This window comes from Acinonyx jubatus, chromosome D1 (assembly GCF_027475565.1).
Source record: "Acinonyx jubatus isolate Ajub_Pintada_27869175 chromosome D1, VMU_Ajub_asm_v1.0, whole genome shotgun sequence".
NCBI classification, from domain to species: Eukaryota; Metazoa; Chordata; class Mammalia; order Carnivora; family Felidae; genus Acinonyx; species Acinonyx jubatus.
Window position 1 is genome coordinate 57582422 of NC_069390.1, and position 17446 is coordinate 57599867.

At 43.2% G+C, this 17446-nt stretch overlaps 1 protein-coding gene across 1 annotated transcript in view; it reads right to left on the minus strand.

Annotated features, from left to right (window-relative positions):
- The window catches only part of MAP6 (microtubule associated protein 6), a 76723-nt gene that overhangs the window by 29958 nt on the left and 29319 nt on the right, over positions 1 to 17446 (minus strand). The gene's annotated exons all lie outside the window — the stretch shown is intronic.

Here is a 17446-nt window from a genome sequence, read left to right on the forward strand (position 1 = left end):
ATGCAGATGCCTGTTAGAAATTCTGCCTCACATTAACAGGGGTTTAAAATACCCATGCTTCATTTCGGCAAGGCAGAAGGTACCGGTGTGAGCGGAGCACAGGAAGTTCAAGTTCCCAGCAGAACTGTGGCACCGAGTGAACAAAAGGTCATGATCTGGTTGTAAGAAACTGAGAGGGACCATACTGCAGCCTTCACTAGAAGGTAGCAAAGCCTCAGCTGCAAGGGAGCTGATAATGCTGTACCTGCCTTGGGGCCAGAAGGGAAAACACAGGCCCTCAGGAGAAAGTGATGTCTCAGAGCACACAGCACATTCAGGTCTCAGGGAGGTGCAGGCAGAGAGGTTAACAAGGTGATAAGCAGCATAGAGCCCGGGTCAGAACAGAGAAAATGGTTCACTGGCGATGGCACAGGCTCTGGAATGAGATAAACCCAGGCTCGATCCTGGCTCTAATCCTTGGGCCAGGCCCTCACCTGCTCTGAACCGCAGTGAGCTCCTTTGGAAAGGACTGATACAAGACCTACCTCACAGGGTCGATGTGAGGTTCAGTGTGAATGTATTCACTGGAGGGTCCCTGTCCGTGTGTATCAGAACTGCAAAGCCCATGCTGGATAACCGTACAGTCCACGTATTTGGTTTTCATTACAGAGTTGTTTGTTCGAGAAAAATCATTGGGTATCTTCTACATTCCGGGCCCAGAGCTAGCAACATAACGTGAACAGGCAGAGGCAGCAAGTGCCTCTACTGAACTGGTGGTCAGGTGGGGAGACACAAATAATCACACAGTCAAATGTCTGTCCCTATTGTTGTATTCCTGGCCACTGCGGTCAACATTCCGGTCCTAGGAGAGGGCACAGTTTGGGCAGCAGCTTCCGATGCCAGGTTTGTTTCTGAATGCATTTCGCATCAGACTCGAACAAAGTCGCATTCAGTGAATGCCTGATTAATTAAATCTCCAATAGCGACTGTCTGTCGTACACAGATGTTTGCTTCTTAAGGACTTGTCCCACGTATGCACATTTTCTTGCCGTGATTCAAGGGGAGATACTGAAAGGGCAATTATAGGGGGGAGACTGAAGATGGGCGGGGAGCTGGGTGATTGATGAAACCAGGCCCCAGGAGAGGGAGGAGGGCAGGCGTCAGGAGAATGGAGACAGGGTTTGGCCTTGGAGAGAAAGTGTTGCCAGAGAAGAGAAGAGGGGCTGCTCTTGCATTTCTGATTTGAAAAAGCCCACCATTTATAAGAAATCATGAAATAGAATTGTACAAGGAATAATTCGACTGCTGAGGAGAATATCTACATGTGTTAATTGGTACAAAGCACTTCTTGAGAAAAGCAGGGATTTAGAATAATGGATTACTGCCAGCTACACTCAAATATAAATTCCACGTCTGCGCCCACAAGGCCCAGATTTATTATGTATCTGGGTTCTTGGGAAATAAAATTCTCTCCCCATCCTCCTGACAACAAAATTTTCAACAACATTCCTCGACTGCTTTATGAAGAAAGAAAACCGTGCTTTTAAGCCTTGATGGACTAAAACCTTCCTACAGATTCTCACAGGTAATTTACGTTGTCATGGAAACGTATGAAGTCTCTGTTCAAAAACCGTGCCTACATTTGTTATATTAAAGGGTTCTCGAAGAAAGGAAGCAGGCTCTTTCATGAAATCTCATGGAGACAGTGAATGCTGTCGGTTGCCAAGCTATTGTCAGGAGCTGGGTCAAGGACGTAGGATCTACAGATTACAAAGAAAAGAACACCTGAGCCTAGAGGGTTGCAGGGGGCCTGGAGTAGCTTGTCTCTCTTTTCAGAGGAAAATGGAAGATAGTTTCTCCCTGGCAGAAATGACCCGGTCAAGAGACGAGCTTTGTGATCCTTGCCTGTGTATCCGCTTGCGTGTATCTTTCAGCTTCTTTTGTGTGAAAGGGAGAAAAGGGAATCTTAGAATGCCAATGTTCTAATCATTTAGGACCTCACCTCTTATCCATTAATATCCAGTAAACACATGCACCCCACATAGAATGGTTTCTTAAAATGAGGAAAGCATTCACTGAAATGCAAATAGACGTCTCGATGTAAAGAAAAGTTTAAAGCTAGTCTAATGCGAATAGAGAATGAGTGGAAAAGAATCCATCCTTTCCCTTACATGGAAAGATCCGACATGAGGCTGTTGGCAATGATGAGTGTCAGGGCTTGGGGTCCCTCATTAGGCAAATGGAGATTCCGCAGGTAACCGCTGAATCCTGTCATAGGCTGCACGCAGCTCAAAGTCCCTGTGCACCTGGGAGATAGCGTCTCACACAAAGAAAACCCATGTGTATAACATGTATAGAATTACGAGGACAGATAGCTAAAAATAAAAACCGCTCAATTAGGAGTCAATGCGTTTCTACACGAATTAATTTACATTGCCATACTTACTAGGCGCTATGCTAGGAACTGCATGGAAGAAAAAGAGTGCAAAATAAGAAAACTACAGTCGGCAGGTGGAGGATGAGAGGGAGGGAGTGTGGTAGTTAAAATAAGTACACATTCAAATACACCCAGGCAGAAAAAAAGGAGAGCTAGAAGAGAGCTTATAGGAAAATCACAATGACTCCCTCCTCACTCTGCCCCGACCCCCAATTCCCCATTGTTATCTGAGTTTTTTAGTCATAGGAATTCTGGGGTGGTTGTGTGACGAGACCACAGAGCTATCCAGTTGAGGTTGAAAAGGGAAGGCTGAATTCCTCTGGTTAGTTGGGTCCCTAAAGATCTGTGTCCATTAATTGCAGAAACATGGTTCCTTAGACAGGAAATGGAAACCCTGAGAGTGTGTTGTGAAAGGTGGGAGAGAGTGCTGTCTCCTTCTGCGGGTAGACCTAGAATTTCGGGAGTACACTCCTATGAGATGAGCTCCGCACAGTGCCAGGGACAATGTATGATACATCTAATGAAGTGTTCAATAAATTTAAGTTTCCTCATTTTTTGTTTGGTGCATAGGAAGTGCTTAGTAAATATCTTTTCAACAAATACAGCTGGTGCTGAAGAAAACACTTTATGACTTGAGACACATGCTAATTTACTCTTTAAAATGTAGCTCAATTATAAGGGAATATTAGGAACAACTTCATGTCAATACATTTGACGATAAAGATGAAATGGACAAATTCTTAGAAAGATGCAAATTACAAAACTGACTAAAAAAGAAATAGAGAGGGGCACCTGGGTGGCGCAGTCGGTTAAGCGTCCGACTTCAGCCAGGTCACGATCTCGCGGTCCGTGAGTTCGAGCCCCGCGTCAGGCTCTGGGCTGATGGCTCAGAGCCTGGAGCCTGTTTCCGATTCTGTGTCTCCCTCTCTCTCTGCCCCTCCCCCGTTCATGCTCTGTCTCTCTCTGTCCCAAAAATAAATAAACGTTGAAAAAAAAATAAAAAAAAAATAAAAAAGAAATAGAAAAACTGAATAAATATGTATCAAGTAAAGAAACTGACTTAGTAATTTAAAATCTTTCCACAAAGAAAATCTAGCCCCAGATGGTTTCACTGGTGAATTATATATAACATTAAGGAAAAAGTAAATACCAATCCTAACAATCTCTTGTAAAAAAGAGAAGAAAAGAGAACACTTCCCAACTCATTTTAAGATGGGGAATACCAGGTATTTTTCTGACACCAAGCCAGTCAAAGACATTGCAAGAAAACTACAGGCCAACATTCCTCATGAAATACAAATATTGAAACTCTTAACAAAAAGTCAGGAAATCAAATTCAGCAATATATAAAAAAATGTTCAAACTCCATGAACGAATGAGGGGTGCCTGGATGGTTCAGTCAGTTAAGCATTTGCCTTGATCTAAGCTCAGGTCATGATCTCACGGTTCATGGGATGGAGCCTGTCAGCATGGAGACTGCTTGGGAAACTCTCTCCCTCTCTCTCTTCCCCTCCCCCACTGTGTGTTTTCTGCCCCCCCTCAAAATAAATAAATAAACATTTAAAACAACCCCCAAGGAACAAGTGAGGTTTATCCCAGGAATGTAAGGTTGGTTTAATACCCCCAAGTCAGTTAATGTAATATACCATTTTCATAGACTAAAGGACAGAAACCACATGATCATCTTAATAGACACAGAAAAACCATTTGATAAAATCTAACACTTTTTCATGATTAAGAACAAGCTCATCAAAGTAGGAAGAGAAGAGAACTTTCTTCAACCTAATAGATAGCATCTACAAAAACTCTATAAATAACATCATACTCAATAGTGAAAGACTGAATGCTTTCCTCTAAAGATCAGGAACAAGGCAAGGATGTCCACTACTGTCATTTCTATTCAACATTGTACACAGCCAATATAATAAAGCAAGAAGAAGAAAGAAGTACATCTGTCATTATTTATATAGAGATTAGAAAGAAGAAGTAAATCTGTCATTATTTATATACAATACGAACTTGGATTTAGAAAATCCCCAGGAATCTACAAAAAGTACTAGAACTAGTACTAGTGAGTTTGGCAAGGTTGCTGGATACTCAATCAATATACAAAAATTAATTCTATTTCTTTAGATTAGTAACAGACATCAGAAATATTTAAAAAAATCAAAATCCATTCATAATAGCATCAGAAAGAATAAAATACGAACAAGTTCAACAAAAGAAGCACAATGCCTGTAACTGAAAACTACATAACATTGCTAAGAGGAATTAAAGACCTAAAGAAAGACATACACCATATCCATAAATTGGAAGATTCAATATTGTTAAGGTAGCAATTCTAGAAACAGATCTATATATTCAAAGCAGTCCTTACCAAAATCTCAACAGAAATTTTTGTAGACAATTACAAGCTAATCTTAAAAGTCATATGAAAGCACAAGAGATCTAGAATTGCCAACACAATTTTGAGAAAGAGAAACAGTCTGAGGATTTACACTACCTGATTTCAAAAGCTACAGTAAACAATACGTGACTGCATAAAGACAGACACATAGATCTAAGAACAAAACAGATCATTCATATTTTTGCATACAGTAGTGTGTTGAAACTGGCTTATATTGGTTCACAGAACTAATTGTCAAATTTTTTAGTAATTGGGTGAGCTGATTATCATACTACTGGTAGCTTAAAATCAGCCATGTGAAGAGTCACATCAGGAAATTGACCAACGCTATAAATCAGGCTCCTCCTTTTTTCTAGAATGTTAGTTAAACATTTACCATCATACCACTGCTCACATATGTGGTTTATTTATTTTTGAAAAATGTGTTAAGGTAATTCAATAGGGAAAATGATAATCTTTCCAACAAATGTGCTGAGAAAATTGGATATCCATGTGAAAAGAAAATGAATCTCAGTTACTATCTTACACCATACACAAAAAAGTTAACTAGAACTGGACTACAGACTTAAATGTAAACCCTAAAACCATGCAACTTCTAATAGAAGAAATAGAAGAAAATCTTTGTGGTCTTGGAGTAAGCAAAGATTTCTTAGATACGATACAAAACCCCAAAGCAATAAAAGAAAAAAAAAGATAAAATTAGGTTAATCAAAATTAAACTTTTTACTCTTCCAAAGATACCATTCAGACAAGGTAAAGACAAGCCACGGTCCGAGAGAAAATATTTGCAAAACATATGTCTGATAAACTATTTGTATGCAGAATATATAAACATCTCTTAAAACTCAATGATAAAGCAAACAATCCAGTTTAAAAATGGGAAAGATATTAATAGACACTTTACTAAAGATTGTCAACACCACTAGTCAATAGGGAAGCACAGATTAAAATCCCACTAAGATACCACATTTTAGCACGAAAATGGCTAAAATAAAGAACACTGACAATGCTAAATGTTGGCAACAATGTGGAGCAATTGATCTCTCCTACATTGCTGATGGGAATGTAAAACAGAATAGCCACCTTGGGGAAAAATTATTTTTAAGCTAACCATACACTTACAACATGCCCCAGCAATTCTACTCCTAAATACCAAAGAGAAATGAAAATACACATCTACAAACAACTTATAGCTCAATGTTGGTAACAGCATTATTCATGGGAGCCAAAAAGCTGGAAATAACCCAGATTTTCATGAACTAATGCGTGAACAAAGAAAATGGGTAGATCCACACAATGGATTTACTCAGCAGTAAAAAGGAATGAACCAAATCGGATGAATCTCAAAAACATCAGGCTAAATTAAAGAAGTCAAACAGAAGACACTACATAGTATATGATTCCATTTTTATACAATTTCTAGAAGAGGTACATTGTAGAAACAGGAAGATCCATGACTGCCTAGGCCTCAGGTAGGAGGGTGGGCTGATGGTAAATGAACACAAGGGATGGAACATTCTAAAGCTGTCTTTCAAGGATGCTTGCATCGCTATATTCATTTACTAAATCTCATCAAACTGTGCACTTAAAAGGAGTGAATTGTAGGTTATGTAAATCATATCTTAATAAAGCTATTATAAATCCAGTTGGAACATCTTCTTCCCTCACATCCCTCCCCTTGCAGGGAAGTGATCCCTTCCTGCTTTGTTGTCCTGGGACTTCCCTGTACCAGCTTCTTTGTCTGATTTCTCACATTGTCTTCCTGGTTATTTGTTTCCAAGCCCATCTTTGAGAACCTGGGGGGCGGAGGCAGCTTCTGAGCCAGCTCTGTGTCCCTAGTGCCTGGTTTGGAGGCTCGAACAGTTCAGCAGGCACTTAAATCAGTGCTGCTGAACAAGCCGACACTCCTGAGTTTACTTTCTTAATTGTAAAAGTAACACATGGCAATTGCGGTTGGTTTTCCATTTTTCTTCTTCCTATTAATTTGTAAGAAAGCTCTACAACTCCTATAGATAAAAATAAAAGAGAGTAATTCTTTGTAACTATGTTTCCCAGTTTATCTTTTCTTTTATATATAGGGATAAATAAGGATATGAAAAATATCTGTATCTATATATCTACATCAGAGAGAGGGAGATGGAGATCTGTATCTGTAGAGATATCCATATCTATATTCTCTATGTATCCATGTATAAGCTTTATATTTGAAGGCCTTGTCTATCAACCTTCTCCTTTATCCCGTTTACTCCTGGGATTAACTTTAAAACTTCCCTTATGCCACAATCATGTAAATAATTATCTGCAATCCCATTTTGCATGTTTGTTTCTTGCATTGAAACTTTAAGCCACTGGGAATATATTACTATTTTTGTGTCGGCTGCTCGAGTGGGAAAGGCAGCACTGTCTCCATTGCTGGCAAGTTGGGGAAAGTATAGCCTGACTCAACCCAGCAGGACAAGGCTGCGTCTCCAGGGCCCCGTAGAGTATCAGTTACATCACAAGCGCTCAGCGTATATTTGTTGAATATGTGAATTAATGAGCGAAATCTTAAAACTGCCATCCTTTGATCTAGTAAGGGATAAGTTTTCTACTTCTAGAAACTTGTCATAAAGAAATAGCTGGAAAAGAAAGCATTTTTTCATGTATTACACATTCTTGATAATCATCCTGTGTGAAGGCGGCAAATTATTCCTTTGTTTGGAAATATGAATACATTTTAGGTCTGACAGTGCTGGAGCATGACCAAATCTCAGAAATTGTTAAGTAATGGGGAGCATGAAAATATTAAGTAGGTAATCCCCACGATGCCATTTTTGGTGCATTTAATGTCACGTTTGTTTCTTGTTGCTAATGATTCATTGGAAGTGATATCCATTAAATTCTGCCTTCGGCTGCCTGCATTCCATCTCATCTGAGGTAATGGGAGCTGTGGGAGCCCAGCAGGGGAAGAGCCACCCGGCAGTAAAAGGGTGGGCAGTCTGCTGAGTGGAATTCTGGACTTCATTTACATTACAGGCACCACTAACCTCTGGTGGCTTCAGTGACTCTCTTTCTTTTTGCGACGCAATTCTATTTCTAGCAAGTCTTTCAGCAACCTGCTGGCTCTAAAGAAGGACATACTCAGAGGCATCAGAGTCAGAACAAACGTGAGACTATTTTTCAGGACATGAAATCTGAAGGGTTGTTTCAAAAATGGGACCTAGGATATCTTCACGAAGCTGCAATGTCAAACTCAGTCCTGTTAGTCACTTGCCTGGGCCAGCAACCAGAGTCATGGTGATATGGTGTGGCACCTTTCGAGGCCAGTTGCTAAGGGGCAACGGGACAGCCAGGGCTGCTGGCTTCCTTTTTCCTCTCTCTGCCGGAGGTGGGAGGCACTCACACATATTCACGCTTTAACCTTCAGGGTGGCCCTGGAAGGCTGGAGTCTCCTGAGTCCCAGATCCGTGCAAGAATTTACTTGGGGTGTCTCTGTCAGTCAGGGCCAGATTTGAACCAGGTCTGTTCAACTCCAGATTTCAAGCTCCATAAGCTGCCCCACGAAGGCTTGAAACACTTTCATTAGTCTGTGTCTTTGCACGGGCCTGTCCTTACCTTGAATTTTTTCTTTCCCTTTCCTACTGGGGAAACTGCTACTTCAAGATGCAGGTCAAACCCAGGCAAAGAAGACAGTAGAAGAAAAGATTAAGGACACAAACCAGCATAATTTACGGGGCCATGCGTTCCTAAGAAAGGCAAGCATCACATGATACATTAGGTACCTGACTCTCCTGACTCGTGTCCCCACTGGTCAGCAAACATACTGAACACAATGCCTTTCACGCAGCAGGTGCCCAACCAATATTTTATTTTATCATTTACATTTTTTTAATGTTTATATATTTTTGAGAGAGAGAGAGAGAGAGAGAGAGCACAAGCAGGGGAGGGGCAGAGAGAGAGGAAGACACAGAATCTGAAACAGGCTCCAGGCTCTGAGCTGTCAGCACAGGGCCCAGTGCGGGTCTCAAACCCACAAACCGTGAGATCATGACCCAAGCCAAGGTCGGATGCTTAACCAACTGAGCCACCCAGGCATCCCTGAACCAGTATTTTAAACATGGTTTTATGTCTCTGAGCCTCTGACAGGTATTCTGTTGAATAAGCATTTATGAAGCAACCCCAAGTAACTGCTGTTAAGGAACTTCCAGCTGAGTGCTGCAAGATGCTCTGGGAGGTCAAGGTTCCCATGAGAATCTGAAGAATTTTTAGAAGATAAATAGGAGTTTTCAAAGAAAGGGAGACACTGAACTTCCTGCAACCTTCCCTGCTCTGGGCTTTCCAGGGCTATGTGCAGGAAGAACAGCACACCCATGAACTCATGAATGCAGCCTTAGCACTTGGACTTGTCTTAGTGGCCTGGCCTTCCTTCCCTGGATGGCCTGGAATGGCAGAGACCGGCCAGTGAGGTCACGAGCTCTCAGCTGGGGGAACAAAGCCCTTCAGAACACCTAGTCTTTGGGGGAAGCAATTAATATTTCATAGGAAACTTCCTTCACGTCAGTGTCCCTGCATTCTTTGTCATTATGCAGGTCACTGGGCTGGCGTCCAGGTGACTGGAAATCCAGTGACTGTGAGGTGAGGGAAAAGAAGGAGTGTGTCAGGGCCTCCAGGGTACCAGATGTCCCACAAAAACATGCCCTCATCTGTAATCCCCACAGCAGTGCTATAAGGTGGAGACTTTCCCCCATTTTTACAGAGGAGAAAACCAAGGCCCAGGGAGGCAAGTGATTTGTCCAAGGGCACAGAGCTAGTGCATGGAAGGGCCAGAAGTCAAATTCAAGGTGACTAACTACAGATCTGACATTTCCCTATCATCCTACATTAATCTGTTTCTATATACAAAACAAAACAGAACAGAAAATTTAAAAATTACTTTTTTCTCTTTTTAAATATTACAATAAAACATGGAGCCCCGTATAAAGTGCAGATTAGGCACCCAGAAGGAAGGCACACTTTTGGCCATTGGCCATGGCTGTAGAGCCATGAAAGGGCCTCTGTGACCTCTATACCTGGAGGGTCAAGGCCAGACTCCACACCAACCGTGGGTTCTGACCCTGCGACGGCCCACCTCCGCAGGCCTGTTGTCTCCCACTCTCGTCCCTGGAACAGCTCAACCACATGCCTGTGCTGGTCTGCACTCATACTCTTCCCTCTTTCCAGAATGCTCTCCTAGGCCTTATGCTCTTTACATCACCCTGCTCCAATGTCACCTCTGTGAAGCCATCACTGACCCCCAGACAGGGGGTCTGCCCAGCTCCCCCAGTGCATCCTTCCCCACCTCAACCACATCTTGAAGACAGCTTATATTCTCCTCTAGGCTGGAGGCCCCGAGGGCAGGAACTGTGCCCCAGGGTCCCGCCCCGGGCCCAGCACAGAGCAGGCACTCAGAAAAGGTGCACTGAATGAACAGGATTGCATGAAAGTCACAGAACAGCAAAGCTGAACAGGCACCCCAAGACATTCTCACCTTATTTTACGGTCAAGGATTCCACAAAGGGCAGTGGAGAGGGGGGGGGGTGGGGTGAGAGGTGGGGTGGGGTCAAGTACCAGAGCTCAGACTTGACTCTGGAGGCAGAGGGAGCCACTCAAGATCTCAGAGTGGTGGAGTGATGTGATAATGTGGCCTGGGAGCCACTTTGGTTGTTTTTTGTTTTGTTTTTGTTTTTTCTTTCTCATGACCTGTGGCTTATTTGTGAGCAAAACTTGAATTTATCCATTTACAACTTATTTTATAATTTGTTGTAGCAATTACTTTCAACACAAACATCGTATAACTAAGTAGAAGTTAAAAACAATGTAAAGAAAACGAAATTGAGAACAATGTTATCAGACTTTAGTAGAGTAAAATCAATGAAGATTTCTTCCTACCGGGTTTTCTATGTAGCAAATTGATGTTTTATGTTTTAACTTAGTTGATTTCTATTTCTTATTTAGTTTTTCCAATTAAAAAGTACATAAAAACTTTTGTCTCTTTTATTTTTTTTTAATTTTTAATGTTTTTTTTTTTTTTTTTTTTTTTTTTTTTTTTTGAGAGAGAGAGAGAGAGAGAGAGAGAGAGCAAGGGAGGGGGGCAGAAAGAGGGAGACACAGAATCTGAAACAGGCTCCAGGCTCTAAGCTGTCAGCACAGAGCCTGATGCGGAGCTCAAACTCATGCACCAAACTGTGAAATCATGGCCTGGGGCGAAGCTGGACGCTCATCTGACTGAGCCATCCAGGCACCCCAAACTTTGTCTCTTTTAACTAGGATCTAGGGAGCCACTGTGGTTGGGTGAGCCAGGTCACTTGGTGACAATGAAAGGCTGGGGACAGGGAGAGATTGGAGGCTACATCTTCACATATGTTGATGGTGAATTAGAACTCACTGTCAATTCTGCTCACAATTTATTTCATTCATTTGTTGCGTGCCTACAGCAGTTATAACATAGTTACCCTTTACTGAGGGCCTATAATATACAAGGTGTTTTGCCCTCATGATTTAAGTTAATCCTTAGCACTACCCTTTGAGATGAACATTATCTCTTTCCAATTTATGGATGAGGAAACTAAGCTCAGAGAGATGAAGTTACTACCTGAGGCCTCAGAGAAATTGTGAGCCAGGCACTGCGTTAGCACCTGAGGATAACGGACAAGGAGCTCACGGTCCAGTCGGGGCCAGAGGAGACAGAGAAACAGACTTGAGTCATGTGGTATGAGAAGTGCTGTAGCAGAGAGAAACACAGCGGGCTGAAGAGGCCCAGGGCAGGCCCCCAACCACTCTTAGGGATGATGGATGAAGTCTCATCGTGACAGCTGGCAGAAAAAACGCGGCACACGTTGGAAATAGGCCTACCCTCCTATGACTTACTTTTCTCTTTTTGACTATGCAAAACCTAGGAAGCAATGACTGAAGGCAGAAGGATAAATATGCGGGACATCACTGCATGCGATTCAAAAATCATCTTCATGCTTGTAGTCGTTTAACACAGAGGCTCCCGCATGTGACTTCCCAACAATGGGGACTGGCCCCACCTCTCTGCCTCAGGAAACTGTGGGGCCATTAAGGTAGTCCCCAGGATCCTGAGGGAGACAGGGATGACAATCCAGCAGCAGATGGCTCCACACAGGCCCGCCACGTAATTAAGTTGCTGTGAGAGACAGTGTAAAGAGATAAATGAATTAGTTGGGGGAGGGGGGGGTCAGGCACCGAGGGTGCCGGCTGTAGGACAGCCAGCATCAAAGGGGGGTCAGGGACGAGACACCTCCAAACAGCCACCACTCTGCACTCGCAGCTGTGCCCGTGTGCACGGCTCAAGTGTGTGCACATGCGCCCTAGTCAAGCAGGGCGGCAGGGGCTTGGTAACAAAAGGACACGTAATTCTGCTTTAAGATTAATCATGATAATGGTGATGGCAGTGAAAACAGCTTACATTACAGAGAATCTTGCCAGTGCCAGGAACTGTAGGAAGTACATTTATGCATTATCTCATTTAATCCTCCCAGAGACCTCACGAGGCAGGCACAGTTAGTACCATTCTCATTTTACAGATGAGGAAATAGGAGCTGAGGGTAGTTAAGTGTCGTGACCTTGGACAGCAGTAAGTGGAGATGCTGAGGTTAAACGAGAATAATACAATGAATAGCCGTGTCCCAGGACTGAAGAGGGGAACTCAGCTGAGGCACAGAGACAATACCGCATTCCAAAGGGAGGCACGCTGTCACAATGCAGAATTGCCAAAGGCCGAGAATAGTAACAGGGACAGGATATTGGTGAGAACTCTGTGTGCCAGCGAAGGGGCCACTTTCCCTCCAGCTGAAGTCAAGAGAGAGGCACAAGGACATCTGGATCTTAGGGGATGTGATAGTGACCCTCCTGAGTCAACAGGGACTCTCGTGAAAAATCTGAAGGTCAGAGATGGCTGGCTAGTCTGTCCAGGAGCAGAGACAGGGAGAAAGGGCTGTTCTGGGGGTGACTTGAGCCGTCCTGTGGTTAGGGCAAAGAATGTATGGTGCAGTTTCCCCGGGACCAGATAGCGTCAAGACAGCCACCCCAAGGGGCAAACATTTCAGAAGAAGCTAGAGGGACCATGGGATGCCCAGGGTGGAGGAGGGGGTGTGGAATCTGCCAAAGGGGATCCCCTTTTATCCATTTAATCTCTCTCCTGCAGGAAGAGATCCATGGTGGTGAGTGCGGAGGCCTCTAGAGAACCCAGCAAAGCAGCCACAAGAGACAGTCCATCCTGAAAGCCTGCTGGTCCAGAGAGCAGCAATCACCGTGACCACGCCAGTCCCAGAAGGGCCCTTCCGTTCCCTTTGCCTCGTGCTCTTGCTACCTGAACTCCAACACTGGGCAGGTTGGATGCAGGGTGAGGGATGGGACAAATGAAGTAGAGGCCCCACCGCGGGCTTCTCCTCTGGAACAGGCCAGAGCTGCAGGAGGAGAAGAGGGATTAACTTTAAACAGACTGACATGGTGACTATGACATGGGATGGACACTTGAATGACAGAGGACTTTTATTTACTGAAATTTGCTGTATGAATTATAGAACTTGCCCAAATTTTCAAGCAAGGGCAGCAGAGGAACCTATCCCACAGGATAAATTTAAAAGGATCGTGGGAAGCAAAAATAAAGTCACCTTATAATTTATTCAATGTAAAAGTCACATTTCAGTTAATGAAAACTTACTGTATGCCAAAAGCTTTCATAATGGATTGACATACTTGGTCTAAATTCATCTCAGGCCAACCAGCCCTTCAAGATACAAGTTATTGTTTCTATTTTAGAGATTAGAACATGGAGGTTCAGGGGGGTAAAGTGAACTGTCTCAAGGCATAGAGCCAGCAAGTGGCTGCACAGGGCCCAAACTCACAAGGACTCCCAGTCTGGATCTTTCTATCGTGTCTTTGCTTGGGACTGTGGCAGGTCAACCCAGTGCTGAAGAAAGTGTTGCCCAGGATGCGATTTTTTCTTAGCGTGCTCAAATCACAAGTGCATGTATTCTGAATCAATTCTGTTCTCATGCATGCAATAAAGATTCCACTACAAAGGATAAACGGCTCTGGTCTATATACTGACACAAAAGGTACCTTTTTTTTTTTTTTTGAGGCCAAAAAGATTGGAGAGAAAACAGTTTATTCCATAGCTGCCATCACGTGACTGTTTGTCAAAGGATTAATATAAACTGCAGTAGTCCTAACTAAATACAACGATGAAAGGGGCTAGATCTAGATCTGAGTTCAAGTTTGTAAAACATGGCTGGAGATACACTGGCGGGGGCAATGATGGTGGCGCATGGAGATGGGTCAGTGAGACAATGACAGGAGGGAAGGTCTGCTGGGTGGGCAGAAGGATGGGGCGAGGAGAAAATCGGTCAGGGAGAGTAAATCTTGACACCAGATCAGAAGTCCCAATTCTTGTTCCTAAGATGTATGTGTGTTTTATCATCTGTTGACACATTTTAAATAGCCACAGCAATGAGCATTCTAGAGCAAGGAAGAGACCAGGACCTGCCCTAGAGAAGAACGCTTAACAAAAGCCCACTGTGGGATTTCAAATCTGCGTGTTGTGAGTGCGTGCGTGTGCTGTGCGATTGTGACTGTAACCGCTATCACCACCACCATCATCACAGTCCCCATGCTCTGTCTCAACCCTCTCCCAGAGTCAGAGAACCAGCAGGTGACTTGGGCTTAAAAATATCCCACCTTCACTGGTGAGTCTTGGGTCTTTGCCTGGGGAGCAGAGTAATGCTGGCCTTTCACAAGGAGTTGCAAAGTATGTTTTGGAAGAGTTTGTGAAGGCGTGGTATTAATTCTTCTTTGAATGTTCAGTAGAATTCGCCAGCTTATCTGGGCTTGTCATCTACCGTCTTGGGCACAGCTGATGAGTTGAAATGAACCTGTTTGTATAATTTTGCATCTTATCTAATTTATTATGAACATTTTACTTAAATAGTTCCAAGAAGCTACTTGATATATTATAGACTATTATAAAAGTCTAGACTGAAGGCCAAATTTCAGACAATATATACCAGGACTTGAATTTTATAGTTGTGACCTACTAGTCAGTCCTAAAAAAAAGTTCCTTCAAAGTCCTCCAGGCACCAAATAAAATTCACTCATCCGAGCCCTGTGCTGAGTTCCGGCTTCCTACTCGTGTCCTTTCTAAATTCATTATTCATTAAAAGAATCCATATCTATATTTTAAATACAAAATGCTTAATTTAGAAAGGCTTCAAAAAAGGTAGTGAGTGATTTTAAGTGTTTCATTAATAACAAGAATCTACTATTTTTTTTAAGAACAACTGTTCTCAAACTGAGTGCCAAATATCACCAGATAATTTTTCTTTTTTTTTTATTGAGAGAGAGTGCAAGCAAGCGAGGGTGAAGAGAGAGAGAGAGAGAGAGAGAGAGAGGGAGAGAAAGTCCCACTAGAGGCAGAAGGTGGGGGGGAGAGAAAGAGAAGTGGGGCTCACCAGAAGCAGGGCACACGTTCATGAGAGGCAGGGCTCGTGCTCACAAACTGTGAGATCATGACCTTAGCCAAGGTCAAATGCTTAACCGGCTGAGCCACCCACGCGCCCCAAGAATTTCTTAGTGATGATTTCTTTCTAGTGTTCCCACTCTTGAGGTGAAGCCCTGGAATCTGTATTTTAACAGGTTCCTTGGGTGATTCTATTATAGTTGGTCAGAGGAACGCACTTTGAGAAACACCACTTTGAAGTCATGGTGACCTCGTGGTGAAAGGTGACAAAGAAAGAAATTAGTGTCCATAAAGGGCCCAGCACTGCCCCTGGCTCGAGGCAGCATGCCCACAGTTCCAGTGTGACTAGTATAATCTGAATCACCTTGAGGAGGGTTAAACCTGGTACAAATTTAATTGTTGGCAGGACTGTAAGCCTTCTCCAATTATTTTTGGTTCCTCTTCCACTATCCTCAGCAATAACAAGGCATGGCCTATCAGCAAGAGCTTGGGTTTGAAATCCCAAATAGGCCATTTACCAGCTGTGCAACTTTAAGGAAGTCACCTGGTCTTTCTACAGATGAGCCTCAGTTTCCTCATCTGTAAAGCAGGGATAATGTCATCGACCCTGCTGGGATAATGTGAGGATTGAATGAAATAGGGTAGAAGAGTTTTTCCTTTTTTTCTTTTTTTTAGATTTTTGCTTGAGTATAGTTGACATACAATGTTCCATTGGTTTCAGATGCACAACATAGCGACTCAACTTCTTTATATGTTACGCTGTGCTCACCATAAGTGTGGCTGCCATCTGATGCCATACGACGCTATTATAAGGTCATTGGCTGTGCTCCTTATGCTGTGCCTTTTATCCCCGTGACTTGTTCATGCCGTAACTGGAAGCCTGTACCTCCCACCCCCTTCACCCACTTTGCCCCTCCCCCTGCTCTAGATGTATTTTTCTTGATTGACTTTTGCCCTTTGCCTAACCCGCTGCCCACACTCCTTCTTTGGATGGGCTCATCTAACACAGAGCCAGAGGGACACAGCACAGATGCACTTTCACAGCTCTGGGGACGGATGGCTGCCAGGCCTTCTGAGCTAATAAAACTCATACATGAGAAGGGGGAAAGGGCAGATTCAAAGGCTGGTGACTAGAAGATTACAGTGACTGAAGATCAGATCCAGATCCAGCCTCTGTCGTGGTCTGCCTCTGAACACAAACCTCAACATGAGTCCTGTGAAATTTAGTTGAAGGAGAACATGCTTATATCATCAGGTGCTTTGATACATTTAGGGGGAGACAGGAAGGATATCAAGGTCAGGTCTAAAGGAGATCAATGAAAAGTGATCATTTCTGCTGTCCCAGGAGATAGGCACTGGGTATCTAGTTACGTTACTCAGCTGGAATAGATAGTATCATTCCATCCAGCAAATACCACTGGCAAAGGCATCTCTGGTCTATTTTGCTGCAGTGGATACCAAGTGTGTGAGTGAGCAAATCTCTCGCAATGGGAAATTACCTCTGTGGGCACCGTATAGACATCTCTTACTTTATATCCATTGGTTTAATCAACAGTCTAGAATTATGAGACAGTTTCCTTTGATTCTTTTTATACTCATTTCCTACTAGGGCTTTGGGGTTCAAATGATTAGTTCTGTCACCTGGGGAGCAAGTTACTTTACCTCACTGAGGTTTTACATTTCATTCTCACTTCAACCCAATTAACTCCATTCTATTTCCAGAAAAATGGGGTATCGACTGCCTGACCCAAGGTCGTGAGTGAGTTACAGCTAGTGAGTGATAGACCTGAACCCAGGCAGGCTTCCTCTGTGTTCTCATCCATTCCAACCTCTGGGGACTTGCCCAAAGACACCAAATTAGGTAGGCAAGAACGCTCAGATGTTCTTCTGGGTCTTTCCCTGTCCAAACATCTAGGATTATAATCTGCCAGAGGGAAGATTTGATGTGTAATACTCTGTAATTCTTGTGCAATAGTGTATAAAGAAATACCTCTCAAAAACAATCGCAAATAAAAAACAGGTTCCATGAATTTTATATGCTCCCCTGATTCTTAGATGTAAATCAACATACCTATCCCCCTTCTCCCTTCTTTTTTCCCAGAATAAATATCCCCCAGTTTCCATC